Here is a 6,767-nt window from a genome sequence, read left to right as displayed (position 1 = left end):
ATTCATTGAGAGTAAAATACATTCCTTACGCTTGGATGTTTAAACAACTCTATAAATGCTTTGTTTTACCTTAATAGTCATTTTGCCAGTGAAGCAGAAGCACCTAATGTTCAACAGGAGAGAATTGAAGCATGTGAGAGGCGGTTACAGCTTCCTGCATTAGGCTGCATGACATGATCACACACAACCAAGTGTGTGCTGCACTGTGCAGAAATGATCATGCAGAAGCTTTCAGTAGCTGGGATGTAAAGTCAGACAGCTTCCAATAAAGATGCTGAAGGCAGTGCAGCACATTTCTATCATCTACAGGTGGAAGCTGGAGAAGTGTCACATCAATAAGAAGTCCCACTTTCATCAACATAGACAGTAAAAAAATCTACTTAATCACTGTTTTCAATCGGAAAACAATAAATAAAAAGCAAGTCATAAAAGCATATCAAAACTCTACAACAGCCATTAACACTCACATCTCAGCAGCTGCTTCTGGTCCTCGTTGCTCAGCCTGAGGAGGAGATGTTGGTCCATTCCCCGTCATGTGCAAACAGACTGATGGGCTTCCTGCTTTCCTGGTTTAATTGGGAACAGGCTGAAGTTTATGCTAATGAGCGCTGACATCAGTTCTGGCAGCCTCCGCTCCATAAAGGAGGGGAGCAAAGGGCTAAAGTCGCGCCTCTTTTCCCAGGCAGCTCCGTCGGTCAAGTTCAAGCGCAGCGCCGGTGCCATTCAGAAGCATGAGAATGCGCAGAAAGTGGGGGGAGGAGGAGGAGGAGGAGAAGAGAGGCCTTCAGATTCATTTAAAAATGTGGAATCTCCTGGAATGCGTTGAACAGACGATCAGTTCTAACCTATAGGATTTAATAACTGTTTAAATGTATCCAAAAGGGAGACGAGTGGGCGCGTTTTCACCTGATTCACCGCAGCACTTATTTGTCTTTTTAAAAAGTAAAAAAATATATTTAATGTATGAAATGTTTTGGGTCAGAGGCCTTTTTAGGTGGACAGAATTCCCCTGCAGCCTGGAGGGTTGACAAATCAATTAAAATGATTCTCAAAAAGACGAAGTCAATATTAAAACTACATCAAGATGTAGATGGCAAAAGTGTAGATCTGATTCAATTCATGGAGATTGTTTGAAAAATGAAAAAAAGAGCAGCAAGAAGGGTAATTTTAAAACATATTTAGAGTGAATTAACATGTTTTTTCTCTCGCTGTACGGAGAAGTAAAAGACAATAGTGTAAAAAAAATAAAATAAAATACAGCCTCTGAAGCGCCAAATTGCGCCTTGGGCATCCCTTGTGCGCCCTGGTAGCCATCTGTGCATGCGGGCCAGTGGATGATCCGTGGGATCATCCGTGCCACCAGAAACACAAGCACCCAGTGAAACAGAATTAGCGCCGTGCATTTGCGTAATTACAGTCGAGGTGTGTAATCAGTCATGTCTCCCAAATCCAGGAACCGTGTGAGGACGAAGCGGAGGAAGAGCTTAACGCGCCTCGATCTGGAAACCTCGCATACAGTCAGAGAGTACAGTACATATAGGAGGCCACGTGCACTGGAGGGTGAGACACAATGGGTTGTGCACAAATAAACCAATCTGTGGCAGAAACACGCACCTCTGCTGATTTGATATGATGTGCAAGTGTTCTTAATTCCTGCACAAAAAGTGGGATTTACTGAATGTGTCTGTTAGATGGGAAACATCTCCTGCAGTCAGCCTCTTTCACAGAAGACATTTTGACATGTAGCAGTAATTAATAACGTCTGGATTCTGTTTAGCTGCTTCATTTTCAGGGTCTTTGTACTGTGCAAGCAGTCACACTCAATGGTTAATGTTATTGGGGATACTTGTGATTTTTTTCTTGCCATGACAATTCAAAATCTCTGCTCTGGAAAAAAAAGGCCTTTGTGAAACCACAGTTTTCATATTCTTGAAGCCACAAATTTGGCTTTCAGTGATGCAAAAATGGGGCTTTTGGCATTCTTAGAGTAGGAACAAGAATATGTTAAATTCGTATTATGGGTGGAGTACAATCAGCCACATGATGAACACATGATATTTGCTCATTCAGAAGCATCTGACTCCACTGTTTAACACTAGTTTGTGTACAGTGCAGGGAGGAAGCTCATTTTGTGCATCATCTTCGTGGACTCGTTCATTCCTCCTTATGATACATGAGTCTGGTAATTAACAGTCATGAGTCTCACTCCTCTTTTAAATAAATCCCTGTGACAAAGCAGATCTGGCCCTCCATAGCTGGTTCCCACAGCTCGCTCCCCTCCACCCAGCACACTGCAGAGGAGGCAGCAGTTAGGAAAGAGACAAAAAGGGAAAAGAGCGGGGAAAATGAAGGGAGACTAGAAGAGAAGGTGGTGGTGGTAGTGGTAGAGGAGGAGGGGGAAGGAGTTTCCTTTGACGGGGCACCATTGCAACATTTGCATATATTCAAATCAGCCGATGAATGGCGTGCATGGGGGCGAACAAAGACGAGCCAATGGGAGGGCCGCGTCCCTGCTGCGGGCTCAGAAGCAGCCGCCGGTATCCCAGCAGCACCCTGGGAGAAACACAGGGAAGTGGTGTGGGAACCGAGAGGCCCCCCGAGCCGTGCGAAAAGGAGGGGAGCCACTTGTAGCCCGTAGTGAATTAGCATTTTATTTGTGTCCATTTTCCTCAGTAATTTCTGCCCCGGCACTTCAGCCACAGATGGCTAACATGGCAGAGGGATTAGCATTTGTGTCAAAGATGATAATGATGGAAGTGTTTTTCCAGACCCAGACAGAGACGTTCCTTCTCTCGGTGCTGACTGACGTTTTAATGTGCGAGATGATGGGCAAATGTGCAGAATATCAGAGGGGCACTTCTGCATCCGTTTGTGATGCGATCAGTGGTAAATGTTGGAAAAGTACATGTTAGGGTGATGGTGGAGCGCTACCGGCGTGGAAAAAGGTTAGAAATGACTGAGCTGCTCTGGCACGTACACGCTATGTGTATTTTATCATAAGGAGGAACACTTCTTTGCGAAAACTCAAATTCTAATTACAACCTGATCGCTCCATTTCCCCAGAATCCAGCAAACTAATTGCCTCAAGGCGCGAGCTGGAGGTTGCATCAACGCCTCACAAAGATCAAATGCCGGGTTTGATATCGAGCTGAACGACTAATTTCACGTGATTTATGTTTACAGATGCTTTGCCCACCGGAGATGGAGATGCTGCTGCTGCTGCTGCTGCTTCGTCGCACAAAAGCTCCATTTGATCAGATTCACAGACCCTCTTTGAAATGTCATGCTCTCGCGCGCAAATTCACGGGGCAAAGGATCAGACACATCTTCAGCAGAAGGGGTGCCACCAATTAGCGGAAAGCGGGGAATTCAATCAACTTCACCAGACCACCCAAATAACGCGGACGCACATGCTAAACACATATTTGAATGCCGTGAATGGTTTTTTCGGTGAGAGATCTTTAGAAGCTGCTGGAAACACTTTGCACTGTCGGGGGGCACGAGGGCCTCTGCTTTTTTTTTTTTTCTTTTACAGAGGATGAGCTGATATTATAATGCACATACAGGCCAGTGAGTGTTCGCGGACAATCACCGGCGGCCCCCCGATTGACCAAGCGTACCGCAAATGAAGGACGCATCGGTGCACCGGTGGCTGTCTGTCCTCGCACTGCATCATTCCCAGAACACCTCATGGCTTTACTATAATCTGAGGAGCAGAGATCATGTTAATACATTAACAAATTACAAAGATTTGTCAGCGAGTGTGAAGACAACAAAGTGTTTCTTATTTTGTATCTGTCAAAATGGGGGAAAAAAAATAATGCTTTAATACACGATTACATCAAAATGTGTGCACTCTTCTTTTCTTTTTTTTTCTATCCATCCCCTGGTGTTCAGTGTTTTAATGCCAAAGCAGAGAGTAAGAGGAGCATATCTGAGACTTTAAGCTTCACAATTTGCATAATGTTTGTTTTCTCCCAATGAAATGTTAAGATACATGATGGTGGAAGCATGAAAGCAGGAGATTATCATTAGTGGGATCACGCAGAGGCATTGGGGGGCACCGAGGAAGAACAAGGAACTAAGATGGATAAAATTTTACATTTTAATTGGAGATGAGGAGTGAAAGCATGTTGGTAAATTAAAACTGCTTTACTGGTGTACTTATTACATATTCCACAATCTTCCATGATCTGCATATAACAGAACAGATGTGTCTTAACTGACACTAGTGTCTGTCGACTACGTCTGAAATATAAGTTGTTTGTTAAACTGTAACAATAGCTGTAAAAAATAAACGTTTTATTAACAGTTTGTAACTTTAATTTTGTGAACAAATTACTTAAGTTCTACAGATTGACCCTGTTTTATTCATTTAAAGATAACTAGTAAAATCACCTAAAAAGGAATTTAAATTTACAAGTTAACCATTAAAAAAACAGGATAAATCTGTTTTCCAAAGGGTAAACTGCTCTTTAACAACACTTTACTGTCAAATTTTCACATTTGTTGCAATAATTAAGTCAGCAAAAAAATCATTATGTAGCAGATATTTGCCAAAATTGAAAAAAAAAAAAAATGTGTATAAAGAAAAAATGGTCAATATATTTTACTTTTACTTTACAGATTGTCCGTTTTATGAAATAGCAGATAACTAGTAAAGTCACAGAAGAAAAGGTTTATATTAGTCGTTAACCATAGAAAGAAAATTGTCATTAACATCCACATCAGAAATCTGTACACTGTAAAAAACAGTTTGGTGGAATTTATTGTAAAACGCCGGCAGCTTTGGTTGCCAGAACTTCCCCATAAAAAAAAAAAAAATAGTAGAAAATATAAAAACATTAAAGTATTCCTTTTTGGGAACTGTAAACTTCATAATTTATAACCATTGTTGGTTTAAATTACTGTGAAAAAACACAGTAAATCCTGTTCATGGCCATTTGTTTGTAAAGTACCCTCTGAAACATAAACCTGATTATGGTAAAATAATCTATAATGACAGATTTGGACTGTGAACCTAATTACTGTCTATCTCGGTGATAAAGTCAGACAACTGTGTGCTGTTTTATGGTATTGTATTACAAAACCTAAATTTACAGTAAATTACCAGCGGCCGTGGTTGCCAGAATTTTCCTGTAAAATATATGATGCAACACAAACAGCATTACAGCTGGGTGGCGTAGATTTTACAGCCAAAACCTGCTTTCAGTGAATCACAAAGGAAATAACAAATGAAGCCTTTTGTAAACTGAGGTACACGCTAGGGCTGGTCCGAATAGCAATTTGTGTTCTCCAGATATTCGGCCCAATTAATGATGAATATCCTGAATATTTGGGGGTGGTGGCAGGTGGGTATTCTGGGGATATTTGGAGATCAAAATTGCTATCCTGATACCAGCACAGCGAATGAAAAGTCGGCAATTCGGGTCCAGCCCAAGTCCACATTAAGTTTAAGAATCTGTTTGTGCAGTTACACATTCTCTCTGAAAACCAAACTGATCCAGTTACTTGTCCGTTATACTCAAACTAGTGTTGCGATCCTGAAGAACAGCATGTGTCCTTATTCATGAAGGGGTGAATTAATTTTTAAAAAAGAGCACTTGCCCTGGATGATCAAGACCAAACAGTCACTGAGTCCAGACCTGACAGAGGCGTGTGCTCACAATGAGAGTCTCACGTGATCTTCAAGAAACTGGAACTTCAAGTGTGTGCTGTCACCGGTTCCTCATCAGGTGTTCATTAGGAACCAGCGTGATCCTCCCTGCAGCCAAAGTACAGAAATAAAGCACAAGTTAGTTTGATGCAGTGCAATACAAAGAGATACACAAACAGCCTTCTGCTGTTTAACTGAACTTCAATAAATTATACAAAAAAAGAAGAACAGCACTCTTCAATATATGCTTGCACATCACATTTATAATTAAAAGAGTATCAGGATGAACAACAGAATCATTTTTCAGCTGTAAGTCATCATTATTTGTTCCTCCTCTGTTGATCTGCATTTAAACTAGTGGATGTTTCCACTCAACCAATCACACGATCATCACATTAATTACAGGACAACGGATGAGAAGGTTTTGCAATCAGTGATAGATGAAATACAAATCAATAAAAATAGCTGATAAAACATGTAAATATTTAAAGCACAACACATTTTTGCGAATATCAAAACACAAACTGTTCCAGTGTGTGCATGAAAACTCCACTGGCCCAAGATTTCATAGTTCCAGAAGCCCAGAGCTTGTACCACTGAACTTGGTCAGTGTTGTGCAACTGTGTGGTGATTTGTTGATTGCTTGAGTGGATTCATGTTACATGTCCACAAGGGTGCAATAAATACAGATTATAGCTTAGTGCTTAAACATATTTGTGTTATACTAGTGTTCCAGATAGATTAGTAATTACTATAGTAATCTGTAAAACTGTATTCCAGAGTGATGTTTTGTTTTCTATGTTTATGAGGAAAATCTACTGAGTTAAGTTAGAGCAGTGCTTACATCTACCCATCATGTGCTACACTGAGCCCCAGTATACAACTCCTTACCTCTAATTAGCCTTGAAATGACTGGTGTCTGAGTTATTGGGTCCAGTCTTGATAGAAGACAGACGCTGGTACGATGATGGAAATGGTAACTTACAGCAAACATCAACAATAAAAACAATACAGTAGTAACAACATGTACTAATACCAACAACAGTAACTATCACTCACAAAGCGCTTCTCACATTTACATCCATCCATCATCTATAAACCGCTTAATCCT

The sequence above is a fragment of the Stegastes partitus genome, unplaced genomic scaffold, assembly GCF_000690725.1.
Source record: "Stegastes partitus isolate 25-593 unplaced genomic scaffold, Stegastes_partitus-1.0.2 Scaffold33, whole genome shotgun sequence".
Taxonomy (NCBI): Eukaryota; Metazoa; Chordata; class Actinopteri; family Pomacentridae; genus Stegastes; species Stegastes partitus.
This window is presented reverse-complemented; position numbering follows the sequence as displayed.